The sequence below is a fragment of the Ostrea edulis genome, chromosome 2 (genome assembly GCF_947568905.1).
Source record: "Ostrea edulis chromosome 2, xbOstEdul1.1, whole genome shotgun sequence".
Classification (NCBI taxonomy): domain Eukaryota; kingdom Metazoa; phylum Mollusca; class Bivalvia; order Ostreida; family Ostreidae; genus Ostrea; species Ostrea edulis.
This window is the reverse complement of record NC_079165.1, coordinates 74,157,303-74,167,236: the sequence shown is the minus strand read 5'-3', so window position 1 is coordinate 74,167,236 and position 9,934 is coordinate 74,157,303. Positions and strand designations below refer to the sequence as shown.

Below are 9,934 nucleotides of genomic sequence, written 5' to 3'. Positions count from 1 at the left end.
GTACATTAATATACAGACATACTCCTACAGGGAATCATACGGTTGGGGTAAAGTTGTGGTCATCCACGTAATTTCATAATCTCAGGTCTACGAGAAGTGACTTTGTGTGATGAAAGAAGGTCTGCCGATAGGATTAGGAGTTTTATCGACGTGGTAAATTCTTTCGATGTAAATGTAGCTCGAATTCTCCCTGTCCTCTTCGATAGAGCTGGCTGTGCTCACACTCAATAGAACTAGATGCTGCCGTAGGACAGTATTACCCGTATGCAAGTGTTTGTCTTTAAAGATAATCTCCGACGTACTTTTGCAATTAGCAAAGGAGTCGCAATAATTATTTTACAATTTACTTGAATAAACATTATCAGATGAAGCATAAACTTTTCGGATGACTTATGTCCTATTGGTTTCTGTGAGGAATACATTGCCGCTATATAGCCAGGAATGACATTTTCCATTTCAATTTCAGATGTTGTATTTCATACTTTTCCCTAAAATAGCTCTAACAAGTTTATCGTTATTTCCGATTTCAAACATTTCAGTTGAGCATCACTGAAGAGACATTATTTGTCGAAATGCGCATCTGGTGCATCAACATTGGTACCGTATAAGTTTTACATACATACATTGCATAAGGCCCTGGCTAACGGTAGCGATAATGTATACTGTTTAGACGTGGTAATGAGCATGTGGCGCATTAATTCATAACTTAATAATTTAACTTTATCTGTAACACGCAGTTTGATTGGCTGAACAAACTAAAAAATATAGTTTATTGAAGAAATGAACATAACTTTTGAGCTGTTCATGGTCAATATGAACGCCAGCCCGATTCACAGGTAATTGTTCCTCAAATCCAAATCCGTTGATATTGATTAAGAAATAAGGTATAATTTTAAAATATTTATCGGGATATAAATACGGGTTGGTCACGTGATCAAATTCCATAAAGCCCAAATTTGATCATGTACCAACCCGTATTTATATCCTGATAAATAAGATAAAATGACAACTTATATTTTTGCTATGGGGATCCGGGTTAGAATAGGTCCTCAGTACCCCTTACTTGTCGTAAAAGGCGACTAAATGGGGCGATCCTTCGGATGAGAACGTAAAAACCGAGGTCCGGTGTCACACCAGGTTTGGCACGATAAAGATCCCTCCCTGCTCAAAGGCCGTAAGGGCCGAGCATAGGCCTAAATTTGACAGCCCTTCACCGGCAGTGGTGACGTCTCCATATGAGTGAAGTATTTTCGAAAGGGACGTTAAACAATATTTAATCAATCAATATTACTTATATTAACATTTTTGTTCGGTAACATTGCTGAATAGTGTTAACAACATGTTTCCATACATTTCACATTGTTGACCTGCACAACGAAGCGTCATATAATTATGTTCAAAATGACGAAAACACAAAACAAAGTTCCAGAAATGAAGAACTGTTTTAATTATCAAAACGCTAAAAAGCAAGTACATCAACATATACATATATATTAACTCGGGAATATATAATGGAAACTCTTCCCTATGTCTAATTTTAAGGGGGGGGGGGGTGCGGCGGCGGCTATGATTTAAACGGGGGTGCGCAACGTTACACTACACCTGTGACGCGCTTTCACTTTTGAAAAGTGAAGACGTTGAAGACCGACTTTGAAAGATATTCTGTGGATATTATGGGGTTTACAGAAGACTGAGGTGGAGGAACATAAAGTACAGGGCGGCAGTCGTCAGGTGTAGGCAAATCATTTATAGACAAGACAGAGGATGCAGCTCAGATGAATCTCCGGAAAGAACTGAACATCGCGAATGTGGAAGTGCACGAAGGTAAGGACTGTTTGGATATTATATGTAATTGTTGACAAACATGAGCTCACTGAACCTTTCTTTTGACTCGATAAATTTCTGTACTAGGTTTTTAAACGACGCCTCGATTCATGTCCCGACATAAACTTGGAAACCGACGTCAATCACCTTATTTATGGCTGCTGTGGCACGGAGGCAATGCGGTGTGTAGGTCTTGATGTACTTTGACGACTTATCGGTCACACATCCTGTGAAGGACCTTTTTGCTAAAGCCTAATGTCATCGTCTACCAGTAGGTACAATTCCGCATCACCGATGACCAGGGTAAAGTTGTAGCAGACGAAATTTTAGACATGCATTAGTAACTAAAGGCATTGTTTACAGAAATGCTTTTTATCAATTATTGATGAAAGTACACTGCTTGGAATACAAATAAAACCATAAATACATTTTGTGATGTTGATTTCATCTATTGATAGATTTCTGTAGTAAGTGAGAGCGATTGCTAGATGTGTATTGCCTTAGTAAAAGTAGTACCTGTTACCTACTTTTAACAAATGTTCATACGTACAGCCTCTGTTGATCTGTAGTGGATTTATGCAGTGATAAATACTTATTGCTCGTAATAGTGTTATGTAGTAGAATACAGTTGAAAATGTAAATATTTTCTTATATTAAAGAACACATCGCATGTTTTTAAACTTTTTAATTTTTTCAGCAAAATTAATTCATTTCATGCCTAAAACTACTTTACATGTGTTTTAAATGAAACCGTTTGCGTAGTTTTCGAGTTTGAAAGCGATGAAATTCAAATCTTGCGATATGCATATTTTCTTAGATATTTTACGCGCCATTATCTGTGACGTCATATGCGACCTCGAGCGAGAAGATTTGAAAACAGTTGTTAGCCATTTCATAAACAGATTAGATTTAATTGACAAACAAACAATTATCACATTAACGGCTTGTAAATAACACTGCAATAGGGTGTTTTGTGCCGTTTAAGGGTGTACTTGCTGTCAGTAGAGAGGCTTTGGACTGTGTTTTTTTCAATTTTCGAAGGAAGGCATGAGGGACAAGACGTGAATATTTTTTGTCGGCACAACGACTTTGCCATAAAAAACCTAGTAGAATTTGTCCCTGTACTTTTTCTAACAAGCACTTGGACAAAGACGTAGATAAACTGCGAGAAAATGGTTCTATCAAAGCTACCCACTGTTACATATAGGCCTACGGCTTATGCTTTCCGTTCTGCTCTCAAATTCAATACACACTCGCACCAACTGACCTTCACCTTGTCACACCATATCGGCAGAACTTCGCTAGCAGTGTCTACCAACTGGTAGTTTTAAAAAAGAAATTTGAAGATGAAAGATAATTGAACTTTCAATTATAAATAATAAAATATGATATTTTCCAACTTTGAATTGAATTATAATGCTTTCATTTTTTTTTTAAAGGAACACGTACGTGTTTACAACAACGTACAGCACGCCGCGCTCCCACTTCCTAAGTAACAACGTGTAGATAACCAAAAAAATAAAAATAATAATGATTAATAAAATTGCTTGAATAAAATAATTTAAAGGCATTGGGATTTTCATCATAAGTTTGATAATTTTCATTATTTTTTTTTTCGAAATTCACCCGTGACAGTAGGCCTAGTTGTCAATGATACATAATCGTATCATAATTTAGATCTATCTAACTTCTCCAAAATAAATTTAATAATAATTGCACTGTTTATTTTCAAAAAGCAACAACGCTAATTACAGTTGTTTACAGAAATGACATTACCATATTCTGTTTAGACAGTGATCCCATGTAAACATTATTTACTCGCAGATTTCATACTCGCTTTCCTCGCTACATTTGGGCCGCTATTTGCATGCACTGGTGGCTAAAAGATATAAGACTCGGGAAATTTGTTAACATCGAAATAAATGTTATCCATGGTAAATTTATTAGGCCCCTAAAACCCGAGTTTTTAAAAATATCTAACACTACTTTTACAACAAGTTGATCGACGAAGGTCGCATATGACGTCACTGTACCACGTGACTACCTATCTAATTAACTAGGCTTTTTGAAATCGGGGCTTAGATTTAAGTCCGTATTGTGGCTAATTATCGCAATACTTCAGCGAACGAACTATTACAATTAATTTCTATAATCATAAGGAAGATAAAATGCATATAATTTTGTATACTTTGAAAACACGATATGTGTCCTTTAATATTCATTTACTAAAACACCGTTTGTTTACATAGCTTCTATTTTGCTGCATACAACGAACCCCTAGCCTCAAACTCCCCGTCGAGGCCTCATTACGTCACCTACGTACAGACCTCTCCTATGTGACGCAGTACAATATACAGATTTGTATATTGTGAGTCCGCGATTATCACGCGGACAGATATCAATAAAGAAGTAGTTCGTAGTTAAAAGCTTGAAAATATTGACATTAAGAGCATTAATATAAAAGTATGGATTTTATTTTAAACATAAAATTATCAAAGGATCATTAAAAGGTAGGGATACTCAGTTCAAATTATAGTGTTTAATGTTTACGTTCTTGTTTTGAACTGTTTACGTTTAACGTTGTTTTTTCTCTCGTCATTCTACATTGACGTCACACAGTATACGCGGCCTAAGAATTTGCTATCCCATAATGCCTAAGTGGAAGAGATTGGTTTGTGAACAAACGAACTCTGGCGGAAGTTTGCCCCTAGCCAATCGTAACTACTCGGCTATTTCCGTAACCGCAAATGAACCTCGTATGTGGATCGACGCCATCAGTCTGTTGCCATGTGTACACAAATGCAACTATGACGTCACAGTCGTACGTTACAATATGAAACGCGAGCTTTCATATGAATCTAAGATATCATACATATCTAAAGTATTCTACCACTATAATTTTCCACTTACATATCGAGTGAATAAAACGTATTAGAGTGAATAAAACGTTAATGATACCAAAACTAATCTGTGACGAAAATATAAATAACACATTATAAAGGGATTCAGTTCTGGCCTTTTAACTACTCATCCACAGGCGCGCTTCCAGCGAAGAAATGCATCGATTTGATGCAATTCTTGCGCCGATCCACGTCCGAGTCTTCTTACCGGTTACGGACACAGACGAGCACGTGATCCGATTGGCCCCTAGCCTGTCACAGTAGTATTGTGACGTATGTCAACACATAGACATGACGTCACACTTCGTCTCACCCCAATCGGAACACCTCACCCTTTCCTCCGTTCCTACGTAAAAAGACTCGGACGTCGCACGGCGCAGTGATTTACATCGATTTGAAACGTGATTCGGTGAAGACGTAGTGTTGCTTGTATGACAACGATAAACAAGTAAGTGCAAACTTTTTGATTCATATCTGAATACTTTTTGTCATTTGATATTATTTGTAAAAATGAAATGATTTCAATTCTTCTAATTTAGTACGTGTTAGTAGGTTTTAGCACTTACTATATGCGTTAATCAGACTCGGAGGCAATGTTTACAAATGCACTGTCGTATGCGATGAAATCTATGAACATTTGTTTTGATTTAAAGGACAAACAAATAAAAAGAGTGAAACACCTATATGATGGAAAAGCTTGTGTGTCGATCCTACCAACTGGATTCGGGAAAGGCGTTATTTTTCAACTTCTGTCATTTTTATTTCAATTTAAAAGAAAAACCAAGACAACTGGAATCGTAATTATTGTGTGTCCTTTAAATTCTTTGATACAGGATCAGGTCATGAGTCTGTCCAACAAAGGAATCAAAGCGTGTTTTTTATCTGTTGAAGGTACATTTCTGTTTTCAATTACTAATTTTTTTGATACCCTAGTAAAGCTGAGAGTAAGAACGTCAATGGCCATGCAAGTGTGTACGTTTAGGTGCTTGGGCACCTAGTAAAATTACCTGTTATTTGTCAATGGCTAAAAATTTTCATTGAAAAGATATTTCGAGGTTTTCTTCCTTTTATAAAACCATGAATTAGTTTTTAATGAAGGACATGCATAGAACTAGAAATATGTGACAATTTGTAAGCCATGTGAAAACAAGAGGCCCATGGGCCACATCACTAACCTGAGTCACCTTGACCCAGAATTCCTTTATGATATGATTTGTTCCAAATAAGGACCCAAATGAAAAATAATTCAGAATTCATTTTTGTTCTAATTTTTATGAAATCTAAAACATGTATTACAAGAAATATGGACATGAATTCTATCCATGATTTTTAAAACTAATTTTACCAGCAATTGCAGAAATATGAAGAATGAAACTTTAATATCAACGTATAACATTCTATTATTTTTTTTATATGATGCATGTGTATAACCCTTTCTTTAATTTTGCACTTGAGGGGGAGGGGTGTATAAAAGTCTGAAGTTGTTTGAAATTTTGATCCAATTTCAGTAACCATGTCTCAGGATTATGGAGAAGCTCTTGAAGTACAAGATATGTGCAACCAATACATATCTAAGGCTACAGTTCAAGTTGAATTTTCTTATTATTTAACCCGAATAAGTTTACAACCCCACTCTTCCATTCAGAATCAAGTAACATTTCTAAAATATTTAATATGTTATTTCAGGCACAGGGGTCTGACATACAATATCGAAGGCAAACCCAGTGGAGACGAAAAGGGTGATCAATTGGACAATTATATTCCTCAATATGTTTCATTAGATGATCTGCAACATGGACACTTTCATCTCATTTATGCTCACCCAGAGACTCTTATACGTAATCATACCATATCTACCACGCAAAGATCAAAAACCTATAAGGAGAATGTGTGTGTCATTGTTGTTGATGACGTCCACATGATCTCAGAATGGTAACACTTTTATGATTTTCAGAGTTCTAATTTAACTGAGGCACCTACTCTCCAATGACCATTAGTAGTTATTAAGTCAAATTGTTGCAAAGTATTTTAGAAATTCTTGATGGTATTACAATTTAAGTATAGCATGTTAGAGGTTGATATTGTTGCATGTTTAATAGGCATCATATCGGTTTCATCAGATTGAGATGTTTAGTATTGTAGTGTAAGGTGGAAGTAGATTTCTTATTGAAAAATTGCTATAATAAAGAATATGTATCATGCTAATTGTTAAAAATACACATACATGTATATTGTTAGGGGGCCAGATTTTCGGACAGCCTTTTTCCATTACCAACATCTGTACACTTGGCTCTCACAGCAACAGCAACAAGAATGGTCGTAACAGATCTGACAAAGGAGTTATGTCTTGCAGATCCAGTCATTGTATCATCAAACCCAGATCGTCCAAACATATTCATTGAGGTACTATATATACAGTACTCAAATTGTTCACATCCCAAAATGTGTGTGTATAAATATATAATCAAATAGGTCACAACAGTCCTTTTCATCCAAGGTAACGGTCTTGTAATAATATTTTCACCTTTCATGCAGTGATCTTGCATAAAAGATCTTGGTTCAAAGTTATGACTTTCTCGAGTCTTGACCCCTGGATCATGAAACATCTTATGCTTTAAGATTTGAATATTACGATAAAATGATTGAGAAGTCAATCACTTAAGGAATGACTTCAAGTTTGACATATGTTATACTATATAACTCAACTTGATGCAGTTTATGCTTTATAATCTATGAATCAAAATGAGTGTAACAAGTAAAAGTGACCTGTTCCAAAATATAATTCTTATTCAATATTGTTTCATTAAATTTCTAATGTCTGCAAATTAAGAGTTTCAGTCTATAATTGATGAACATCTTATTATAGCTGATTGAAATTTTGACTTAGTCTAAGTTTGTTACATAATCATGGGGCCTGGGCTACATTTCTGTGAAACATCATTTACATGTACAGCAGTGTGGGCAATAAAATGTTTTGGCCTGGACAACGTTTTACTTATTATATGCACTGTGACCTTGGCCTTGTTAAAGAAAAATCCCGTAATTCTGGTACATTTATTTTACATTCTGCAATTTCAGGTATGTCTTGGCCTTCCAAATGTGAACAAGATGGACAAACTGGATGCTGCATTGAAGATTAACTTCAAGATAACGCATACCACCCAAAGACTGAGAAGACTCCAGAAAATCGAAGTTTTGAACAATTTCATAAGGACTACACATTAAGAATGAAAGCTCACATTGTTGATGAACTAAGAAAATCTAACCCAAAGCTTCGCCTTATATTTGCTACAGTTGCTTTGGGAATGGGGCTAAATTCCCCTTGTATTAGTTCAGTGATACATTTCCGACCTCCTACAACACTGGAAAAGTATTTCCAGGAGATAGGTAGAGCTGGTAGAAATAGTCAACCTGCAAATGCCATAATGTACTCTAATATGAGTGATCTAGCTTCCAATAGGAAAGGGCTTCTTTCACCTTCGATGAGAGAATTCTGTTTGAACAGTACAACATGCTTAAGAAAACAAATTGTAAATCATTTTGGTTTCGATTCTGTTCTGTATAATGGAGAAATCAACATGTGCTGTTCAAATTGTAGAACAGGATGAAGTACACGATATATTTATTTTCTGTTGTTATCTGGATCTTAAGGTATGAATAATGTCTAATGATCATATTTCATAAATGTATGGTGGGGTATTTGTAATCATGGTTTCATTGTGATGAGTTTATTAAACAAAGATATTCCATCATGGGATTTTTAAAATTTTGCTTATTGATTGATTTTTTTTAATATTCACCAATTTTTAATCTTCTTCTGTTATACATTGAATACCGTTAAGACAAGGATACAGTGGACTACACTGTACACTTTTAGATCTGTTCATTATGTCATATGTTTAAACATCAGCCTTCAACTCGACATTGATATTTTGACCTTTAGAATTAAAATTCATAATTTGTCTTACTGTCTGTCATTGCACTACTCAATCAACTTGTAACTACATATGAAAATAGAACATGGTTATTGAATTAAGTTCAATTTTAATTTCTGACATTGATTTGTGTCCTTGTAAGATACTAATGTGAATCCCAAAGGGAATATTAAGTTTGTTCAATGAATGAAATACATGTACATTGTATGGACACTGGTACAATCCCGTATTATTTATATTCAAGGAATTCTGTTTACAAAAAAGAGGGTATGCCTATAAAGTTGACACAATTTCTTAAAGTTATTTCATATATTTTCAACACATTCTCTTCACACGTGCATACTATCACATGAATCAAATCAAAGGTAAGATTCACTCAGAATCTTCATCATCACTTTCATGATTAAAGTTCAAACCTCTCCTCAACCTATGTACAGTGGTCATCACCATACCTCTGAATGCATGAATGTCAAAATTGTAAGGAGATTTGCATATATGTGGAAAGACACACAATTATCGCCCAGGTGTGAATGTCCATGGGTTGTTGAATCGTAAAGCAGCTTCTAAAATGAGATTGATATCACTAGAGTCACTTCCGTTTCTGTGTGTTGTATGAATAGTCGTTACATCCAATAACTTGCAACAATTGTTAGGCACTTCCTTAATAACTGGTGAAGCCTTCGAAATCTTGAGAATTGAATCTTGGGTCTTATTGGATCCAAGGCCTTTAATAAATTATTTCAACTCCTTAACTTCATGCTCTTTATTCATGTCCACAGCTATGTTGTGTCCTGTTTGTCCTGAGTTATTAATGAATGGCCCTGTCCTAACTTTAAGAGCCATTCTAGGATTAAGGATCCACTCTGTTTTTAGGATGAAGTCTGCACTCTGTCAGGTATTTTGAGAATTTGGAATGACTATAAAACAGTGGTATCATTAATTTCAAGACAATGTTCACCAATTCAATGTTACCCTCTGAGATTGCATCTTGCATCACACACAATATGAAGTGCCAGTTCAAGAAATTGATTACATAATTGTGCAAATCATCCGGTAAGGGTTCTGCAGGAATGGTTAGTGAAGCAGAAGTGTTATTTTCACGTTGAGTCTCTTGTCCCTGGTATGACATGTGTCTAACGTTTTCCTCACTAGTACACAACATCTCATAAGTATCATTCTGAAATAAAGATAAATCTGATACAGAAACTGACTACAAATATAACAAGAGGCCCATGGACCATAACAACCACCTGCGTATCATGAAAAATTGTCGAT

At 35.4% G+C, this 9,934-nt stretch overlaps 2 long non-coding RNA genes across 2 annotated transcripts; both read left to right on the top strand.

The window, feature by feature from the left end:
• Positions 1-1,592: 1,592 nt before the first annotated feature.
• Positions 1,593-2,253, top strand: LOC130051568 (uncharacterized). The gene is made up of 2 exons (XR_008799829.1): positions 1,593-1,824; positions 1,912-2,253. It is a non-coding gene; the product is annotated as an uncharacterized LOC130051568 (long non-coding RNA).
• Positions 2,254-6,272: 4,019 nt separating this feature from the next.
• On the top strand, positions 6,273-8,687 carry LOC130051567 (uncharacterized). Its single transcript, XR_008799828.1, has 3 exons — positions 6,273-6,656; positions 6,963-7,127; positions 7,803-8,687. It is a non-coding gene; the product is annotated as an uncharacterized LOC130051567 (long non-coding RNA).
• The last annotated feature ends 1,247 nt before the right edge of the window (positions 8,688-9,934 follow it).